At 44.0% G+C, this 22,972-nt stretch overlaps 1 protein-coding gene across 1 annotated transcript in view; it reads left to right on the top strand.

Moving 5' to 3' along the window:
* Window positions 1-22,972, top strand: part of LOC135241163 (zinc finger protein 385B-like) — a 115,655-nt gene that overhangs the window by 1,189 nt on the left and 91,494 nt on the right. The window lies entirely within an intron of this gene.

The following is a 22,972-nucleotide window of genomic DNA, read 5'->3' as shown; positions in this document are numbered from 1 at the left end:
GCTCTTTCTATATATAGTGAGGGATGAAGCAAGGCAATGTGACCTGTCTTTAAAACCCTTCCTGTTCGGCGTTCATACGTGAATGTACGTGAAACTTTGCAAGCTTACCTTGTTAACTCAAGAATGCTAAGATCGTTGAGTCCGACAATAAAACACTTTGTTTGCTCGTACTGGGTCTTGGTGTAAGCCCCAGAAAATCCATTATAGTTCTGCTTAGACCTGAACAGGCACGTGCTGCCTCATTCACTGAATTGCACATACATTTTCCTGGCACCGTGGATAAGTGGAATGGCTTTGCGCGGCAATGTCTCTGCGTTATCTGCATTATGTGTTGAACAGAAGAGGTAGGAAAATATACTGGCAAATGCCCATTGCTTTTGCAGTTACCTGTGTGAACGTATGTCTGCGAGAGGGTAAAACACAACCTTACATGACCTTGTATGGTTCACACGCTGTTTTGTTATATTTATTACGTTTCTACTTTTATCTGCTTTATTTCAGCGTAGCCTATTAAAATGCGCGTACTTACACAAATTTAGTCAGTTAGCATTTCTCTTTGTATCTGAAGTGTACAATGATAAAATCAGCTGTGTCCCCCGCTACTTATACGTATATTTGGCATCCTAGTTAGTTAGCAATGGATGCAGATTCAATTACAGATTCAACATTGTTCTGTTTGTCAAAAAACATATGTTGTTGAATAGCCTGGTGTGATGTTTATTTTTGTTTGTATTGTACTAATAACTTGTGGGAGGGGCAGTGGGATATCTCACGTGATCACAGTGGCTTTTCAGTTCTCCATGATCCTTATGGGACTCAAGCCCAGACCATCTTCGGCAAGCTTGCCAGCTGCTCAGTTTTGACTGTTTTACTTCATTTTGCTCTGCATGGGACCTCTGGGGTGATCTGCATTCTGAACTTGCGTACAGATTTAGCAGCTATGCGTCACCTGCTCTGCATTTAGCATGTTTGCAGGTTACCTTGAACTGGAACGGAAGCTGCTTGTTATTTGGGTGAAAATGTGATGCATTCAATTGCGTGCAATGGCTTCTCATGAACTTTTAGGCAGGAGTAAAATGCATGCTTATTTTAACATTTAAACTCAATTTTTAACTTAAAGTTTCATTTTCTGTTGCACATCAATACAATGCCTGGATCAATTAAAAAAGTGATCTGGTAAAAATGATCTTAGTTGTGATTAGTTGTTTTCCATAGGCTGGTGAAACCATAGAAAACAGAACAGATTGGTTGCGATTTGCATTAATTGTCTGGTCCTGGTAGCTTCCTGCAAAAAATACAGACATACAGCTGCAACATGAAGGTGCTCCAATGGGATAGCTGCTTCTCTGAGATATTTTGGAAACTGCTGTTCAATTGGACCGCACAGCTTTCAGTCTCTCCACGTTTGCTTTCAGTGAACTTGGCAGTTTTTGCCATTTTTTGCTTCTGAATTATGGGCGTATGTTTCAACATTGTATGTTTATCCACCCGAGCAGCATTGTAAGCACATTTAGTATATGTAGAGTAGTAGCATCATGTGACAGGTGATCTGGATGAAGGAGTTCTGCAATCCACAGCACACAGAAGTGTGTCTATTGGTAGAAACGCAGCCAGCTCAATGTTTAGTGTTTTAAAAGAGTAAGCAGCCACCGAAATAAACCTGACGAGTTCTGCTGTTCGTTGCACAAGGAGTTCGGATGAGACCGAGTGTACACCTCATTTAAAAAAATAAACAACTTGTATACGCTGCCAACTTCATGCCTGTTTACAGTACGTATGAAGGAGGTATGTATGAAAGAGGTGCCCCCTTCTGCAAAAAAAAAAAAAAACATTTAGATTTTTGTACCAATCTTTTGAAATGTTATCTGAAAAAGTCCATTACAAAAATAAGTTAGATGATATAAGTGCAATGATATGTGTTTAAATTTTGCTAATGAAAAAGGGTATAGGCCTGAATGACTGGCTGAGATGCAGAATAATCCTCTGTGCTGTGAGGGGATGTTTTCTCATTAACTGACAAAGTTCTGGAGCACAATTCATCAATTATTTTATTATATTAATTTATCAGATTTGACTTTCTAGATTGTTTCAGCCCTGTGTTTTTGCAGTATAAGATTGGTTATCATTCTGTGACTGTTGCTTAGTTTAGTTTAGTTTATTTGCACGCAGTAAAAGAAAAAAAAAAACACAAAATACAACAAATAAAAGGTTGCCCTTACTATTAGCTGTGTTAAAGGGTTTACCAAATTATACATAGAATTATATATTATAACCACTCTTAGTGAGTCAATCAAAGATCTGTGGTTTGAGGGAATGAGTGGGTCCCGTGTCTTCCTATCGCCACCCTTCCCTCGGATTATTTGCAGTTGCTGAGTTTGCGGTTTTCAACCTTCATCTCTATCTCTCTCTCTCTCTCTCGCTCTCTCTCTGTCTCTCTCTGTCTCTCTCTCTCTCTCTCTCTCTCTCTGTCTCTCTCTCGCTCTCTCTCTCTGTATTTGTATTGGTGCAGTTGCAAGATACAATAGTACAGTGTATCTTGTGTATGGGCAAGTGACTACGGGGTGCAGATATCCTGAGTTCTATGTGTATGTTAGGACCCTGAAACTGCTAGGTGTGCAATGGTTTAGAGTCAAAGAGGAATTCTAGGTTAAAGTGAAAGCAGTTTGTTCTACAGTGTGTTCAATAATAGCAATTTACCATGGTGCACTGCAAAACGTTAGTGAAAATGGCTATATGCAAATGACGTGCAGGCGGTTGTATTGATGAATCTCCTCAAACCGTTACACTTTTCTCCTTATATACCCAAGGATGAAAGAAAAACCCCAAATCATCAATGAAAGACACAATCGCAACAAAATAACAGTCACATCAATTACCCTGTTTACATTATCTCTGTTAGCCAATCAATGTATGGTGACCCTGGTAGCAAAGCTGACTCGATAACAGAAATGTATTCATTTTGGAGTGGAAAAAATCCAAATTGTCTTATTAAGAACAGAATGAGTTGCTTGGAAATGAATGTGTCATTTACAAAATGTGTGTTCCATTAACAGTGAGATTTTCTAACTGTTGAAAGTCAGGTTTTTTTTCACAAGACGCCTGCAAGCCTCGAACTGAGGTGGGACTGTCTGTCTTTTCTCACACTGACAGCAGAAGGCAGGTTTGGACTGAGGGGGTCGCGTCTTTCATTCACGTGCCTTGTGTGTGACTGGAGGGCACATGGATCATTTATGGAGGCTTACATTTTCATGACTGTAAGACTGCACATTAATTAGCCATACAGTCATACCTTCATTTGCTTATGAATGGTGCCTCGGAGGAAAGCCATGTCACCTGAGCCCATGTAGCATTCTTTAATGGACTTTGACTGGAATGCCTTTGCTGGGTGTAGTTAAAGTGAAGGGAGAGGGGGATAGCAGATAGTCATTATCCCAGTCAATTACACATGTATTACCCTTTAATGGTTATGGCAATGACAAGGTGAGAAATGACTCTCCACATTTAGTCAGGCATGGTGCAAAACTGAATAGTGATCATACTTTTAAATGTAATTTTGTCACTGATGTTACTCAGTGGTATTCTCCAATGCGTCTACCAACTCACTCATATTTCTCTGTTGCAGCCAGTTGTGTGCTAACATGAGCGCTGGCTATGCTCATTGTGTCTGTGTGGTTTAGAGACGGCAGGCTGTTCTGTGTGATTTATGCAGGACGAGACCGGAAGCTTCCATCAGTCTAGCTGCCATTTTTATATTTTAGGTTTTTCAGCCGGTATTCAGAATCAGAATCAGAATTATTTATTCGCGAAGTATGATGTACAAATTTGCCTTAGTGCAAGGTGTCAACATACAATCCAATACAAAAAGCTTAAAAAATAGCTTAAAAAGAGCTTAAATAAATAAAATAAAATAAAAAATAATAATAAAATACAATGTAATAAAAATACAATACAATACAATATAATATAATACAATACAATACAGTACAGTGCCAATATACAGATACAGAACAAATAACTGGGTTATGTACACAGTTAAGGTGCAAGAGTGTGCAAATGGGCAGAGTAAAAGTCACAGTTAACAGCACAGTTAAAGTGCGGGTGTGCAAGTGGGCAGGGGGGGATAGAGGAAAGGTCTTTGTTTAGGAAGATTATGGCTTGGGTAAAGAAGTTGTTCAGGTGGTGGTTAGTCCTAGTCTTTAGGGCTCTCACTCTCGGTCTCCGCTGAGAGGGGAGGCGCTGGAAGAGAGAGTGGCCAGGGTGTGAGGGGTCAGCCATGATTTTCCCTGCTCTCTTCCTCATCCTGGAGGTGTGCAGATCTCTGAGGGGGGGGGGGGGGAGCTGGCAGCCAATGATTTTCTCTACATACCGTACTATGCGCTGTAGTTTCCACTTAGAATGGGATGATGCAGAGCCGAACCACACGGAGATGGAGGATGTGATGACTGATTCATCACTTGTCATTCAGTACTTGGCAGGATTGTTTGTTTGTTTGCTGAACAGGTTACCCTACAGGGTTGGAGTCCTGATCTATGTGGTCACTTCTGGCACTACGATCTTTACTTCACTCTAGTGTGTTTTTTCTGCACCTCTGCACCTTGAACTGATGCACTTGTTGTACGTGGCTCTGGATAAGAGCGTCTGCTAAATGCCTGTAATGTAATGTAATGTAATGATTCAATTATGGCTGTGTAGAATTGGACCAGCGGCGCTTGCAACAGCTTGAATTTCTTAAGCTGTCGCGGGAAGTACATGCGCTGCTGGGCCTTCTTGGTTATTGTAGTGATATTCCTGTCCAATTTGAGGTCCTGTTGGATGGTCCTACCTAGGAATTTGTACGACTCCGCTCTGCTCACCATGGTGCCGTGTATTTCCAAGGGAGGGAGTGGGGTGGGCTTCCTTCTGAAATCAATGACCATCTCCACAGTCTTTTGTGTGTTCAGCTCCAGGTTGTTGGCTCCACACCATGACACCAGCTGGCTTACTTCTTCCCGGTATCTGGAGTCATCACCGTCTGAGATGAGACTGATCAGGGTAGTGTCGTCCGCAAACTTAAGAAGTTTAACGGATTCACTGTTGGAAGTACAGTCACTGGTGTAAAGCGAATAGAGTAAGGGAGACAGCACACAGCCCTGAGGGGCGCCAGTGCTGAGAAGGAGGGGGTCTGAAGTGAGGTCACCCACCTTGACGCACTGTTTCCTGTTCCTATTAATCACATCTTGGGAGAGTGAAAGGTACTGATGAAGCACGTTGTGCAAGTATTTGACACGTCGGTGTGTGTAAACATGGTTTAATCTTCATATCTGTTTTACCCTGTTCACTTTGTTTTTGATTGATTTTGCACAAAGGACAAACATGCTCCTGCGTGTAGAGTAGATTTCATCTGAAAATGTAAACTTGGACTTCATAAGTCAGCATAGGTTCAACAGAGAACATGAGCATTTGCCTAATTCTGATGTGTGCTTTATTAGCATGTGGCCACCTGGTGGCCTGGAGTAAAGGGTCTGCTAGCTTAGCAGCAGGTTTACTCTGGTGCTCATTTGTTTTGTTTAGGAATTAACTTGACTGGATTGAGTCTTACCTCTCTGACCGTTCCTTCCAGGTTGCCTGGGCGGGTAAGGTATCACCACCCCGCCTGCTCGCCACCGGAGTTCCCCAGGGCTCAGTCCTCGGTCCCCTTCTCTTCTCCTTGTACACCAGATCCCTTGGCCCTGTAATATCTGCCCATGGCTTGTCCTATCACTCCTATGCCGATGCAACTCTTTCTCTCCTTCTCCCCATCGGACACACAGGTCCCTGCCCGCATCTCCGCTTGCCTGAGGGACATTCAGAGCTGGATGGACAATCACCACCTGAAGCTCAACCCGGGAAAGACGGAGCTAATCTTTATTCCTGCTCTGTCCTCTCCCCTCCTCGACTTTTCCATTTCCCTAGGGGACACCTTAGTGACATCATCACCCTGCGCCAAGAATCTCGGAGTGGTGATGGACAACAGGCTGTCCCTCTCGCAGCAGTAAGCCGGGCATGCAGATTTTTCCTGTACAACATCCGCAGAATCCGCCCCTTTCTCACCACCTACTCAACCCAGCTCCTGGTCCAAGCAATGGTTCTATCCCGCCTGCACTACTGCAACTCTCTTCTGGCTGGACTACCGGCATCTGCCACCAGACCCCTGCAACTCATTCAGAATGCTGCGGCTCGTCTGGTCTTCAGCCTCCCCAGACACTCCCACGTCACTCCCCTGCTCACTACCCTCCACTGGCTGCCTGTTATAGCTCGCATCAAATTTAAAACATTGGTCCTAGCATACCAGGCAGTCAAGGGATCAGCCCCAGCATACATCCACAAGATATTCAAACCCTACATGCCAGCCAGATCCCTCCGTTCTGCTACCTCAGGACGCCTAGCACCTCCCCCTCTTCGCACCTGCACTTCCAGAACACGTCTCCTGTCTGTTCTGGCCCCACGATGGTGGAATGACCTCCCTGTGGAGGTCAGAACAGCTGAGACACTGACCCATTTTGAACGACGACTGAAGACTCACCTCTTCAGGCTGCACCTCTCCCCATCCCTCCCTACCCCCCTATAAATGACTGTAAGCTTAGGGTTGTAACTAGGCAGCTGTTTCGTAGGTGACTTAGGTGCATTGACTGTCTTAACGACTACTTGTATTTTTTCCATAGACTGCGTTGTTGCCGTTCTCGTTGTTAGTGTTAATCAGTTTAACCTTCAGGGTCCAAGTTGAACTATGCGGTTGTTCCCTGCACTTGGACCGGTACTTCTCTCTAGGGGTTTCGTCATACTTGTTCCTGGTTATGGTTATACACTTTGTTGTATGTCGCTCTGGATAAGAGCGTCTGCCAAATGCCTGTAATGTAATGTAATGTAATGTAATTAGCATTTCAATTCTTTGAAAGGGCCCAGGGGCTTCAGCTCAGAACAAGCTGGGAATGAGGCAGAAATAAATTGGCTAGATGTGTCGCGCGTCTCTATGGAGTTTAAAAAAATGAGCACCACAGCCAGGAAAGGACGGTATTGGGAAGGTCAGCTGGTGCGGGTAATTAGCAGCAAGGACAAGGCTGGATGGTGTGGGGAAAGGGAAGGCTTCCCTCAGAGTGGGTAATGAATCATCCCCCTGCTGCTGTTCCTGACAGAACTGGGCCCGCATTATGGGGAAAGGGAACAGGAGAGGGAGGGTGTGTCCTCTGGTGTGACATTACGCTCAGCACTGTGGGCACTGTGGCTAGTGTTCAGCACTGTGGGCACTGTGGCTAGTGTTCAGCACTGTGGGCACTGTGGCTAATGTTCAGCACTGTGGGCACTGTGGCTAATGTTCAGCACTGTTGGCACTGTGGCTAATGTTCAGCACTGTGGGCACTGTGACTAATGTTCAGCACTGTGGGCACTGTGGCTAATGTTCAGCACTGTGGGCACTGTGACTAATGTTCAGCACTGTGGGTACTGTGGCTAATGTTCAGCACTGTGGGCACTGTGGCTAATGTTCAGCACTGTGGGCACTGTGACTAATATTCAGCACTGTTGGCACTGTGGCTAATGTTCAGCACTGTTGGCACTGTGGCTAATGTTCAGCACTGTGGGCACTGTGGCTAATGTTCAGCACTGTTGGCACTGTGACTAATATTCAGCACTGTGGGCACTTGTCGGCACTGTTCGCACTGTGGGCACTGTGGCTATGTTCAGCACTGTGGGCACTGTGGCTATGTTCAGCACTGTGGGCACTGTGACTAATGTTCAGCATGCACTGTGGGCACTGGCTAATGTTCAGCACTGTGGGCACTGTGGCTAGTGTTCAGCACTGTGGGCACTGTGGCTAATGTTCAGCACTGTGGGCACTGGCTAATGTTCAGCACTGTGGGTACTGTGGCTAATGTTCAGCACTGTGGGCACTGTGACTAATATTCAGCACTGTGGCTAGTGTTCAGCACTGTGGGCACTGTGACTAATGTTCAGCACTGTGGCTAGTGTTCAATGTGGGCACTGTGGCTATGTTCAGCACTGTGGGCACTGTGACTAATGTTCAGCACTGTGGCTAGTGTTCAGCACTGTGGGCACTGTGGCTAATGTTCAGCACTGTGGCTAGTGTTCAGCACTGTGGGCACTGTGGCTAATGTTCAGCACTGTTGGCACTGTGCAATTCAGCATGTGCTGCTAATGTTCAGCACTGTGGGCACTGGGCTAATTTCAGCACTGTGGGCACTGTGGCTAATGTTCAGCACTGTGGGCACTGTGGCTAATGTTCAGCACTGTGGGCACTGTGACTAGTGTTCAGCACTGTGGGCACTGTGGCTAATGTTCAGCACTGTGGCACTGTGGACTATTCAGCACTGTGGGCACTGTGGCTAATTTCGCACTGTTCACTGGGCTAAGTTCAGCACTGTGGGCACTGTGGCTAATGTTCAGCACTGGGGCACTGTGGCTAATGTTCAGCACTGTGGCTTAGATATTCAGCACTGTGGGCACTGTGGCTAATGTTCAGCACTGTGGGCACTGTGACTAGTTAGCACTGTGGCACTGTCTATGTTCAGCACTGTTGCACTGGGCTAATGTTCAGCACTGTGGGCACTGTGGCTAATGTTCAGCACTGTTGGCACTGTGACTAATATTCAGCATGTGGGCTATGTGGCTATGTGTTTCAGCACTGTGGGCACTGTGGCTAAGTTAGCACTGTGGGACTGTGGCTAATGTTCAGCACTGTGGCACTGTGCTATATTCAGCACTGTGGGCACTGTGGCTAATTTCAGCACGTGCACTGTGGCTAATGTTCAGCACTGTGGGACTGGCTAATGTTCAGCACTTGGGTACTGTGGCTAATATTCAGCACTGTGGGCACTGTGGACTAATGTTCAGCACTGTGGGCACTGTGGCTAATGTTCAGCACTGTGGGCACTGTGCTAATGTTCAGCACTGTTGGCACTGTGGCTAATGTTCAGCACTGTGGGCACTGTGCTAATGTTCGCACTGTTGGCAGTGGCTAATGTTCAGCACTGTTGGCACTGTGGCTAATGTTCAGCACTGTGGGCACTGTGGCTAATGTTCAGCACTGTTGGCACTGAGGCTAATGTTCAGCACTGTGGGCACTGTGGCTAATGTTCAGCACTGTTGGCACTGTGGCTAATGTTCAGCACTGTGGCTAATGTTCAGCACTGTTGGCACTGAGGCTAATGTTCAGCACTGTGGGCACTGGCTAATGTTCAGCACTGTTGGCACTGTGATTAATTTTCAGCACTGTGGGCACTGTGGCTAATGTTCAGCACTGTGGGCTCTCTGGCTAATGTTCAGCACTGTGGGCACTGTGGATAATGTTCAGCACTGTTGGCACTGTGGCTAATGTTCAGCACTGTGTGCACTGTGGCTAATGTTTTGCACTGTGGGCACTGTGGATAATGTTCAACACTGTGAGCACTGTGGCTTACGTTCAGCACTGTGGGAACCATGACTAATGTTCAGCACTGTGGGCACTGTGGAGTACGTTCAGCACTGTGGCTAATGATCAACACTGTGGGCACCGTGGATTACGTTCAGCACTGGATAATGTTCAGCACTGTGGGCACTGTGGCTAATGTTCAGCACTGTGGGCACTGTGGCTGATGTTCAGCACTGTGGGCACTTTGACTAATGTTCAGCACTGTGGGCACTGTGACTAATGTTCAGCACTGTGGGCACTGTGGCTTACGTTCAGCAGTCTTTCTCATCTCAGCAGTCTTGTGATTTTGTGCCTCTTCCTGCACTGTGCAGATGCAGATGCTCACCCTCACTGGCATGGCGAGACCCGCCACCTGCCCAAACAGCGATCTGAATTCCATGCACACACCAGCCCCCTGCCCGAATTCCCATCGTACATCAACATTTCTGTATGAATTCCGGATAATGCTCCTGCAACACACCATGGCAGGGAGGTGGTGTATACCTTCCGGTTACAGAGTGGGGCAGAGCGGCATTTTCTTGGTGTAGACCATTCTGTAACGGGTCCCCTTCAGGGTTATGGTGAATAGTGCTTCTTCAGTAGTGTTATGGTGAATAGCTGTTCTTCAGTAGGGTTATGGTGAATACCTGTTCTTCAGTAGGGTTATGGTGAATAGATCTTCTCCAGTAGGGTTATGGTGAATGACTGTTCTTCAGTAGGGTTATGGTAAATTGCTCTTCTTCAGTAGGGTTATGGTGAAAAACTGTTCTTCAGTAGTGTTATGGTGAATATCACTTCTTCAGTAGGGTTATGTAAATAGATGTTCTTCAGTAGGGTTATGGTGAATAGCTGTTCTTCAGCAGGGTTATGGTGAATATCACTTCTTCAGTAGGGTTATGGTGATTAGCTGTTCTTCAGCAGGTTATGGTGAATAGCTGTTCTTCAGTAGGGTTAATGCTGTTCTCAGAGGTTATGGTGAATAGCTTTCTTCAGTAGGGTTATGGTGATATCTGTTATTTAGCAAAGGTTTATGCAAATAGGCTCTATTCTCAGTAGGTTATGGTGAATCGCTTGTTACTTCATAGGGTTTGGTGAATTCACTGCTTCAGTAGGGTTATCTGATATGCTATTGTTTCAGCAGGTTATGGTGAATCGCTGTTCTTCAGTAGGGTTATGGTCAATATCACTTCTTCAGTAGGGTTATGGTGAATAGCTGTTCTTCAGTAGGGTTATGGTGAATATCACTTCTTCAGTAGGGTTATGGTGAATAGCTATTCTTCAGCAGGTTATGGTGAATAGCTCTTCTTCAGTAAGGTTATGGTGAATCGCTGTTCTTCAGTAGGGTTATGGTGAATATCACTTCTTCAGTAGGGTTATGGTGAATAGCTATTCTTCAGCAGGTTATGGTGAATAGCTCTTCTTCAGTAAGGTTATGGTCAATATAGCTCTTCTTCAGTAGGGTTATGGTGAATACTGTTCTTCAGTAGGGTTATGGTGAATATCACTTCTTCAGTAGGGTTATGGTAATAGATGTTCTTCAGTAGGTTATGGTGATAATATACTTCTTCAGTAGGGTTATGGTGAATAGCTGTTCTTCAGAGGGTTATGGTGAATATCACTTCTTCAGTAGGGTTATGGTGAATATGGTAAGGTATGGACTGCATTATATAACGCTTTTTCCAAAGCGCTTATCAATTGATGCCTCTCATTCGCCAGAGCAGTTAGAGGTTTAGGGGTTAGGTGTCTTGCTCAAGGACACTTCGACATGCCCAGGCGGGGTTTGAACCGCAACCCTCCTGACTGCCAGACAATCGTCTTACCTCCTGAGCTATATCGCCCCCTAATATGACTTCTTCAGTAGGGTTATGGTGAATAGCTGTTCTTCAGCAGGTTATGGTGAATAGCTCTTCTTCAGTAGGGTTATTGTGAATGGCTGTTCTTCAGTAGGGTTATGGTGAATAGCTCTTCTTCAGTAGGGTTATGGTGAATAGCTGTTCTTCAGCAGGTTATGGCGAATAGCTCTTCTTCAGTAGGGTTATGGTCAATATTACTTCTTCAGTAGGGTTATGGTGAATAGCTGTTCTTCAGCAGGTTATGGTGAATAGCTCTTCTTCAGTAGGGTTATGGTGAATCGCTGTTCTTCAGTAGGGTTATGGTGAATATCACTTCTTCAGTAGGGTTATGGTGAATAGCTATTTTTCAGCAGGTTATGGTGAATCGCTGTTCTTCAGTAGGGTTATGGTCAATATCACTTCTTCAGTAAGGTTATGGTGAATCGCTGTTCTTCAGTAGGGTTATGGTGAATATCACTTCTTCAGTAGGGTTATGGTGAATAGCTATTCTTCAGCAGGTTATGGTGAATAGCTCTTCTTCAGTAAGGTTATGGTGAATGACTGTTCTTCAGTAGGGTTATGGTAAATAGCTCTTCTTCAGTAGGGTTATGGTGAATAACTGTTCTTCAGTAGTGTTATGGTGAATATCACTTCCTCAGTAGGGTTATGTAAATAGATGTTCTTCAGTAGGGTTATGGTGAATAATTGTTCTTCAGTAGGGTTATGGTGAATATCACTTCTTCAGTAGGGTTATGGTGAATAGCTGTTCTTCAGCAGGGTTATGGTGAATATCACTTCTTCCGTAGGGTTATGGTGAATAGCTGTTCTTCAGTAGGGTTATGGTGAATATGGTAAATGGTAAATGGACTGCATTTATAACGCTTTTATCCAAAGCGCTTTACAATTGATGCCTCTCATTCGCCAGAGCAGTTAGAGGTTAGGGGTTAGGTGTCTTGCTCAAGGACACTTCGACATGCCCAGGGCGGGGTTTGAACCGGCAACCCTCCGACTGCCAGACAATCGGTCTTACCTCCTGAGCTATATCGCCCCCTAATATGACTTCTTCAGTAGGGTTATGGTGAATAGCTGTTCTTCAGCAGGTTATGGTGAATAGCTCTTCTTCAGTAGGGTTATTGTGAATGGCTGTTCTTCAGTAGGGTTATGGTGAATAGCTCTTCTTCAGTAGGGTTATGGTGAATAGCTGTTCTTCAGCAGGTTATGGCGAATAGCTCTTCTTCAGTAGGGTTATGGTCAATATTACTTCTTCAGTAGGGTTATGATGAATAGCTGTTCTTCAGCAGGTTCTGGTGAATAGCTCTTCTTCAGTAGGGTTATGGTGAATCGCTGTTCTCTATCTAGTAGGTTATGGTGAATATCACTTCTTCAGTAGGTAGGTGATGGTGATAGCTATTTTTTCAGCAGGTTATGGTGAATCGCTGTTCTTCAGTAGGGTTATGGTCAATCTCAAGCGTTTGTCATGTAAGGTTATGGTGAATCGCTGTTCTTCAGTAGGGGTATATGGGTTGGAATATCACTTCTTCAGTAGGGTTATGGTGAATAGCTATTCTTCAGCAGGTTATGGTGAATAGCTCTTCTTCAGTAAGGTTATGGTGAATGACTGTTCTTCAGTAGGGTTATGGTAAATAGCTCTTCTTCAGTAGGGTTATGGTGAATAACTGTTCTTCAGTAGTGTTATGGTGAATATCACTTCCTCAGTAGGGTTATGTAAATAGATGTTCTTCAGTAGGGTTATGGTGAATAATTGTTCTTCAGTAGGGTTATGGTGAATATCACTTCTTCAGTAGGGTTATGGTGAATAGCTGTTCTTCAGCAGGGTTATGGTGAATATCACTTCTTCCGTAGGGTTATGGTGAATAGCTGTTCTTCAGTAGGGTTATGGTGAATATGGTAAATGGTAAATGGACTGCATTTATATAACGCTTTTATCCAAAGCGCTTTACAATTGATGCCTCTCATTCGCCAGAGCAGTTAGAGGTTAGGGGTTAGGTGTCTTGCTCAAGGACACTTCGACATGCCCAGGGCGGGCTTTGAACCGGCAACCCTCCGACTGCCAGACAATCGGTCTTACCTCCTGAGCTATATCGCCCCCTAATATGACTTCTTCAGTAGGGTTATGGTGAATAGCTGTTCTTCAGCAGGTTATGGTGAATAGCTCTTCTTCAGTAGGGTTATTGTGAATGGCTGTTCTTCAGTAGGGTTATGGTGAATAGCTCTTCTTCAGTAGGGTTATGGTGAATAGCTGTTCTTCAGCAGGTTATGGCGAATAGCTCTTCTTCAGTAGGGTTATGGTCAATATTACTTCTTCAGTAGGGTTATGGTGAATAGCTGTTCTTCAGCAGGTTCTGGTGAATAGCTCTTCTTCAGTAGGGTTATGGTGAATCGCTGTTCTTCAGTAGTGTTATGGTGAATATCACTTCTTCAGTAGGGTTATGGTGAATAGCTATTTTTCAGCAGGTTATGGTGAATCGCTGTTCTTCAGTAGGGTTATGGTCAATATCACTTCTTCAGTAGGGTTATGGTGAATAGCTGTTCTTCAGTAGGGTTATGGTGAATATCACTTCTTCAGTAGGGTTATGGTGAATAGCTATTCTTCAGCAGGTTATGGTGAATAGCTCTTCTTCAGTAAGGTTATGGTGAATCGCTGTTCTTCAGTAGGGTTATGGTGAATAGCTCTTCTTCAGTAGGGTTATGGTGAATGACTGTTCTTCAGTAGGGTTATGGTAAATAGCTCTTCTTCAGTAGGGTTATGGTGATAACTGTTCTCAGTAGGTTATGGTAATATCTTCTCAGTAGGGTTATGGTGAATAATGTTTCTTCAGTAGGTTATGGTGAATATCACTTCTTCAGTAGGGTTATGGTGAATAGTGTTCTTCATGGTTATGGTGAATATGTCTTCAGAGGTTATGGTGAATATCACTTCTTCCGTAGGGTTATGGTGAATACGTTTACAGTTATGGTGATAGTTCTTCAGTAGGGTTATGGTGAATATGGTAAATGGTAAATGGACTGCATTTATATAACGCTTTTATCCAAAGCGCTTTACAATTGATGCCTCTCATTCGCCAGAGCAGTTAGAGGTTAGGGGTTAGGTGTCTTGCTCAAGGACACTTCGACATGCCCAGGGCGGGGTTTGAACCGGCAACCCTCCGACTGCCAGACAATCGGTCTTACCTCCTGAGCTATATCGCCCCCTAATATGACTTCTTCAGTAGGGTTATGGTGAATAGCTGTTCTTCAGCAGGTTATGGTGAATAGCTCTTCTTCAGTAGGGTTATTGTGAATGGCTGTTCTTCAGTAGGGTTATGGTGAATAGCTCTTCTTCAGTAGGGTTATGGTGAATAGCTGTTCTTCAGCGGTTATGGCGATACTCTTCTCAGTAGGGTTATGGTCAATATTACTTCTTCAGTAGGGTTATGGTGAATAGCTTTCTTCAGCAGGTTATGGGTTTGGTGAATCGCTGTTCTTCAGTAGTGTTATGGTGAATATCACTTCTTCAGTAGGGTTATGGTGAATAGCTATTTTTCAGCAGGTTTGGTGAATCGCTGTTCTTCAGTAGGTATGGTCATATCACTTCTTCAGTAGGGTTATGGTGAATAGCTGTTCTTCAGTAGGGTTATGGTGATATCACTTCTTCAGTAGGGTTATGGTGAATAGCTATTCTTCAGCAGGTTATGGTGAATAGCTCTTCTTCAGTAAGGTTATGGTGAATCGCTGTTCTTCAGTAGGGTTATGGTGAATAGCTCTTCTTCAGTAGGGTTATGGTGAATGACTGTTCTTCAGTAGGGTTATGGTAAATAGCTCTTCTTCAGTAGGGTTATGGTGAAAAACTGTTCTTCAGTAGTGTTATGGTGAATATCACTTCCTCAGTAGGGTTATGTAAATAGATGTTCTTCAGTAGGGTTATGGTGAATAATTGTTCTTCAGTAGGGTTATGGTGAATATCACTTCTTCAGTAGGGTTATGGTGAATATCACTTCTTCCGTAGGGTTATGGTGATTAGCTGTTCTTCAGCAGGTTATGGTGAATAGCTGTTCTTCAGTAGGGTTATGGTGAATATGGTAAATGGTAAATGGACTGCATTTATATAACGCTTTTATCCAAAGCGCTTTACAATTGATGCCTCTCATTCGCCAGAGCAGTTAGAGGTTAGGGGTTAGGTGTCTTGCTCAAGGACACTTCGACATGCCCAGGGCGGGGTTTGAACCGGCAACCCTCCGACTGCCAGACAATCGGTCTTACCTCCTGAGCTATATCGCCCCCTAATATGACTTCTTCAGTAGGGTTATGGTGAATAGCTGTTCTTCAGCAGGTTATGGTGAATAGCTCTTCTTCAGTAGGGTTATTGTGAATGGCTGTTCTTCAGTAGGGCTATGGTGAATAGCTCTTTTTCAGTAGGGTTATGGTGAATAGCTGTTCTTCAGTAGGGTTATAGTGAATATCACTTCTTCAGTAGGGTTATGGTGAATAGCTGTTCTTCAGCAGGTTATGGCGAATAGCTCTTCTTCAGTAGGGTTATGGTCAATATTACTTCTTCAGTAGGGTTATGGTGAATAGCTGTTCTTCAGCAGGTTCTGGTGAATAGCTCTTCTTCAGTAGGGTTATGGTGAATCGCTGTTCTTCAGTAGGGTTATGGTGAATATCACTTCTTCAGTAGGGTTATGGTGAATAGCTATTTTTCAGCAGGTTATGGTGAATCGCTGTTCTTCAGTAGGGTTATGGTCAATATCACTTCTTCAGTCGGGTTATGGTGAATAGCTGTTCTTCAGTAGGGTTATGGTGAATATCACTTCTTCAGTAGGGTTATGGTGAAGAGATTGCAATAAAGCAAATATGGCAAAAGAACTAGCACACAGCTCCATGCAAAAGATTTAAGTTATGGATTTCCATTCAAAAAGGTCATGCTCTCTAGCTGGGTGAAAGTATTACCCTGCATGAAGTGTAAATGGGCTGTGACGGCTTGTTTTGGCCAACTTTGTTGCCTGGCCACCACGGTTACAGTACCTAGCCAACACTGTTACAGCACCTGGCCAACTCAGTTACAGCACCTGGCCAACACAATTACAGTACCTGGCCAACACGGTTACAGCACCTGGCCAACACGATTACAGTACCTGGCCAACACGATTACAGTACCTGGCCAATGCGATTACAGTACCTGGCCAACACGGTTACAGCTCCTGGCCAACACGATTACAGTACCTGGCCAATGCGATTACAGTACCTGGCCAACACGATTACAGTACCTGGCCAACACGATTACAGTACCTGGCCAACCATACAGTACCTGCCATGGTTACAGTACTGGCCACAGGTTAGTCTGGCCACACTTACAGTACCTGGCCAAGCATTACAGTACCTGGCCAATGCGATTACAGTACCTGGCCAACACGATTACAGTACCTGGCCAACACGATTACAGTACCTGGCCAATGCGATTACAGTACCTGGCCAACACGATTACAGTACCTGGCCAACACGATTACAGTACCTGGCCAACACGGTTACAGTACCTGGCCAACACGGTTACAGTACCTGACCAAACGGTTGCTTGGCCAAAGCTGTTACCTGTTATTACGACCCCAGTCGTAGGTTTGTGTGTACATTTGTCATTGTTGCATTTGTTTTTTTTTTTTTGTGGTTGTCATCTAATTTGTCATTTTTGTATCCGGTTGCCTGGCTTGAAAAAGCCGCCGTTTGCCACCCTCCCAGGGAGACTAGCTCTTCGAACTTGTGGTTGGTGTGTATAGTGATTGCTTCATTTGACTTTGCGTATTTGACCCTATCTTTGTCTGACTCCGATTCTAGCCTAGCCCCTCTGCTTTGTTTGTTAATTGGATTTTGTTTTTGACCGTATACTGCTCCGGTTAGTTAGTGTGTTATCAGCTGGACTAAAAATACTTCCATCGGGATATAAGTTTGTTATTTTGCTTTGTCATTTTTCCTTTATTATTTTTGTAGCTACTCTGGGTGGAGATCTAACTCTCCATAGGGGGTATGCTATTCGGGCTTTTAGTTTCCGACTATCAGATAACTGTCCGAAGTTAAGCATTCAAAGCCACCCCATGCCCAGTAACCTTCAAAGTCTAGCCAGCATTCAGTTAGATTTGGATAGGTAGATAGGGACCGGAGTGACTATCGGTTCGCAGTACGTTTCCCTACCCGTTTCCCTTATCAGTCCCTGATCCTAGACCAGGTCGTAACACCTGGCCACCGTGGTTACTTGGCTAAAGTGGTTACCTGGCCAACATGGTTACCTGGCTAAAGTGGTTACCTGGCCAACACGGTTACCTGGCTAACGTGGTTACCTGGCCAACATGGTTACCTGGCTAACGTGGTTACCTGGCTAACATGGTTACCTGACTAATGTGGTTACCTGGCCAACACGGTTACCTGGCTAACGTGGTTACCTGGCCAACGTTATTCAGCATACATTAACCATCATAATGCATCAGAATGCAGTGTACATTAACCCTCATAATGCATCATAATACAGCATACATTAACCATCATAATGCATCAGAATGCAGTGTACATTAATCATCATAATGCATCATAATTCAGCATACATTGGCCATTGTAATGCATCGTAATGCACTGTACATTAACCATTGTAATGCATCATAATACAGCATACATTAACCATCATAATGCATTATAATGCACCGTACATTAACCATTGTAATGCATCAAAATCATAACGTCTGATGACTTCATTGCTGAAACCATGACCTGTTAGTGCACTGACGTTGCAAGCATTATGTTATAGCAGTACAGAGAGTTAAGTGTCTGAGACCCTGATTTCAGTAGGGAGGGCGTGCAGTGCAGTGTCATGCATTATAATATGGACATGGCATTCAGTGAACTGTGTAAATACCTCTTTTTGGGTACTTATTCCACTGCTATGTACGGCATTCATGTATCACACAGTTTAAAACTGTGTTGTACTTCTGTACTGTAGTGGTGATTCCATTTTCACTGTGGTCTGAAGAGGTCTGCTGGGTTTTGTTCCACGCTGAATATATACCAAGGAGCTGGTTTCTGCTAAGTAGGATGTTGAGTTTCAGCAGCGAGTTCTCTTGGCTGTTGGATGTTTCCCTGCTGTGCCGGTAATGAAACACTTTCTCAAACAGAGCTGTTCCCCTGCTGCTGAGGTGGAAATGAAGAAGCAGATTCACCCTGAAGAGGTGCCCTTAAAGGCTTGCCCAGTGAATCATCTTGTCGGAAATCACCGAGATGCAAAGCAAACAGTCTTCGAAGGTGCCAGAGTGTCTTTGTGAAGAGTTGGATTGAGGCTTTTTTCAGTCAGGGTGATCCTGACATCATCCCTGTGACTAACATCTCCCAAATATTCTCAGACGCCCCCCACCCCCATCGTTGCGTATGATTTATTTGCTTTGGGTAATTATTTGGTGATCCGGCCTATATGTTTTTGCAGTCGGTAGCCTAGCTGCTGAGTAATCTCAGTTAAGAGGAGGAAGTTAGCATCTGCGGCATCCGGACCGGGAGGTGAAGGCTGCCTTTGGAGAGCTCAGCTTGTGTCTGAATTATCCACTATCATTTATCTCCTGATATAACACCCTAACAGCAATTGTATTTTTATACAGCCTCTGGCTTGTACACCTGGAGAAAACCCATGCTCATTAAAAATGAATGCAGTGCTAACAGTGCTATCTGAACGCAGAGAGTAATGGAGAATTTGAGAGTATGAGAAAAACAAGACACGCACGGAAGTGTCTTTCAGGCTGGACCACAGTCAGTGTATTCAACTTTGTGTCAGGGTTGGATTTAAAGAGCATTCCTATGTGTGATTACATACAAGCAATCCCTCGTAATGTTTTCACCCCTAAATTATGTCAATAAGCACAGAGATGCTCACATGTATGCAATAAATATTCAATTATTACATGTCCGTATAACAGATCTAATAGCCGTAAAATCCTGAAGCGGTGTGTACTGAGAGAAGTCGTATGTCCCCTGTCTGACACTTTGGCGCTTTGTAAGGGAGACCAGACCTCCACGCGTTTGCGTTCGGCACTTTAAATGATGATTCCAGTTTGTTTCCCTGCTCCGGTGGATACTTGATTCCATTTCCTTGACTGACTGTAATATCCTGTAAGAAGTTAGAAGTGGATTATCTCGCTAGCTGTGCCATTAGCAAAAATGAATGTACTGAAATTAAAATGCACAGCGTATAGCTATTATGAATATTGCTGCGGCAAGAACATGATGATTTTGTTTAGGCTATGTTATGTTTACACAATATAATATTGTACTGCTTTTCCCAATCTTGCTGTATGAAACTTTTGGCCCTTGATAGTTGACAACTACATTTTATAGTTACTGATGACATTTGGCTGTAATATTAGCCTATTAACTATACTGATGTTCTCATGCATCATATTTTAATGAAGTGTAGAACCCATACTGTACACTGCACTACACATCACATTACTGTGAATTAAAAAAAGATTATGTATTACCTATTGACCATATGTTACAATTGCATAAGCCCAAATCTATCTTGCCCTTCTGTTGAGCGAGGATAGCTTCATTTCTTTTCTGTTCAGACGTTGCTATGACGCTCTGCTCAGGAATGACATCATCTCTGCTAACATCGTCTCTGGGATTCTGCTGCAGGCAGTGGATTTGGGCTCTGATGAAATAAAGGGAGTGTGCCCATGTTCTCTGTGGATTGGTGGATGTTGGTCATGTGACATACAGTATGCCTCCTTGGGAAACATATGATATGTTCAGGAGTGTTAGTGTTCTTAAGGGTAATAAGTTTTCATACTGAAATGGACAAAGTTCTGACTCAGGATTAGTTCACATGGACAGTTTCATACTCTTTAAACAAGATATTTTACTTGTTTTATTTTACAGAGGCTGAAATGGAGAATGGGGTACAGTGCACTGCTTATTCATATTGATGTAATGGTGCAAGTCAATAATTCATATTTAAATATTGATTATTGAAGATGTTTTGGTATTTGTGGATTCACCCGACTTGTTGTTTCTGTCAGGGTAAATGAAATATAACCTTGAGAATGTGAGAATTAAGAGGATGGATATTATATTGGAGGGTATTTATAGATCCCATTTATTCCCAGGCTTTGTGTCCGAGGCATGCCTGCTCTTTTGAATATCAGAGATAATCATTTAAGACCGTGCACCAGACAGCCGTCATTACCACAAATGTTTATGTAAAACCACGTGCAACTGGGGTTGCCATGCAACTTCGAAATGCAGTCATAAGCTTCTGATGCCACGTTTCACTTTCTTCTATTTTTGAAAAAGGAGGAAAAAAAACGGCAGAACCGGCTGGCTGGCACCATGACTAGCATGTGACTGGAAGCCTGTTGGAGTGGAATTGAGTTGAAAAATCGTCTGTTACATGTCCGTTAATTTTAGAAAAACAACAACAACAAAGAAAGAGAAGTAAAAATGGCTGGCAGCTTCACGACTTCGCTCAAATATGTTCAGTGTGATCATGTGACGCTGCTGTGGGAAGAGAGCGTCCCTCACATGGTCCTCATGCAGGTCCGATGTGGGTGGGGTGGGGGAGAGATTGTCTCATGCAGGTCCGATGTGGGTGGGTGGGGGGGGGGTTGAGAATGTGTCATACAGGTCCGATGTGGGTGGGGTGTGGGGGGTGGATGTCTCATCAGGTCCGATGTGGGTGGGGTGGGGGGGGTTGGATGTCTCATACAGGTCCGATGTGGGTGGGGTGGGGGGGGTTGGATGTCTCATACAGGTCCGATGTGGGTGGGGTGGGGGGGGTTGGATGTCTCATCAGGTCCGATGTGGGTGGGGTGGGGGGGTTGGATGTCTCATACAGGTCCGATGTGGGTGGGGGGGGTTGGATGTCTCATACAGGTCCGATGTGGGTGGGGTGGGGGGTTTTGGATGTCTCATGCGGGTCCGATGTGGGTGGGGTGGGGGAGAGAATGTCTCATGCAGGTCCGATGTGGGTGGGGGGGGGGGTGAGAATGTGTCATACAGGTCCGATGTGGGTGGGGTGGGGGTGAGAATGCACACTCAGGCCTCACGCCCTGCTGAAAGACTGCTGACTGCGTTTGAGGGCTGGTGGTGCAGAGGGTTTATTAGTCTGCATGAGTGACATCAGCTAATAACAGATGAATATGAGTTAATTTGGGGGACAACCCATTACACTGTAGTGTTCAGATATAAAAGGCCACAAACCTCCTCTCCAAAGAATCAGCTCTTATCTGTCATCCCTCCCCCTCTCTATCTCTGTGTTATAATCTGTGTAAGTCCTTTCAGGTGTAAGATCACAAATATGTGATTAGAACTGAACATGCTAATGCTGATGTAACAATCACTACTGGTAATTGGTAAGGCACTGGAATACTAGAATACTGATTTAGAATTTTGAAAAAAAATTTCCAAAAAAAAAAAATGTTTACATTTTTTCCCATTGAAAAAAATGCATCATACGTGCTACTGCAATTTACAGCATGTCTCAATAAAATCCCTTTTGGATTTTCAATGGCATTTCTTTGAAAATGTATTCAACTGAATATAAATAAAGGGCAGCAGGACCAGCGGGTGTGGGGTGATGCTTTGTACTGCTCCAGTATTAAAGAGTTACTGCCTGGAGTAGCATTGCATGTCTTTAGAGTTTATATTCAATGAAGTGCCACCCTATGAATTATGTATGGCTCTTCCTTGGATGAAGGGAATAATTGTTTAGGAAACTGACTGACTGTTCTTCCATTAGGACTTTATTCTGATGCATTATTTTGCTGTGGGTTTCCTGCAGGTTTGCAGGTCATGCAACCTCTCTTTCTGTAATAAAAAAACTGACTGTGCAAATGCATAAATTGATTTGTGGCAATACAGTTGCATGAGAAAATAGAAGTTAGTGATTTTGTTTATTATTTGTGTTTAACCAAGGAAATGTCTGTCGTAACAACATGCCAAACATGCACATCTGGGCATTATAAGCCTGTGTGACAAAGATTATCTTTCTGACTGAGTTGTTTAGATTAATCTGATTGCATGGTGGTAGAAGCACTTGCACAAAGGACTCTACATATGGGATAGCTGCTGGACTTTCTAAACAATGGCTCAGAAATGATTGATCCATAATGGATTACTAACTTGGATATAACTGGAGGTCACATTCCAATCACGATATGTAACAGCTGGTGTTTTGATGCAGTGGTATGATAAAATAATTTATTTCCTGAACTTTATTGTTGTTGTTCTTTGATGCAGCATGCCAAATGAGCCCTGTCCTGTAATCCATTTGGTCTGTTTGTACACAAATGCAAAGTGAAAGCTTTTTGCTATAAGACGCTCCCCTTTTTTAACATCAGAGGCCCAGATTCATTAAGGGTTTACACTCCTTAAAGAGTGCGTTAACAACCATAGTGGTCCGCCATGCTATTGTCATGCAGTAGAGGCAGAAACTCTGGGGATTTTCAAGACTAGGCCTGATACGGTGTTAGATGTTATCTAGTCTGTAGGTAATCAGAGCACTAATTTTGTCAGGAAAATGACTAGCATTGTTGGGCTGAAGGGCTGTTCTAGTTATTATGTTATGGTAGGCTTCACTTTGCTATGCTTTGTGTTACGGGTGGTTCCCCAACAGAGGTTTGAACCCGGGTCTCATGGCTGGGAGTTCTGTACACTAACCACCAACCCAATTGACTAGGAGCGTGGACCCAAGAGCAGA

The sequence above is a fragment of the Anguilla rostrata genome, chromosome 15, assembly GCF_018555375.3.
Source record: "Anguilla rostrata isolate EN2019 chromosome 15, ASM1855537v3, whole genome shotgun sequence".
NCBI lineage: Eukaryota > Metazoa > Chordata > Actinopteri > Anguilliformes > Anguillidae > Anguilla > Anguilla rostrata.
The sequence above is the reverse complement of the archived record's forward strand: the minus strand, read 5'-3'. Positions and strand labels throughout refer to the sequence as shown.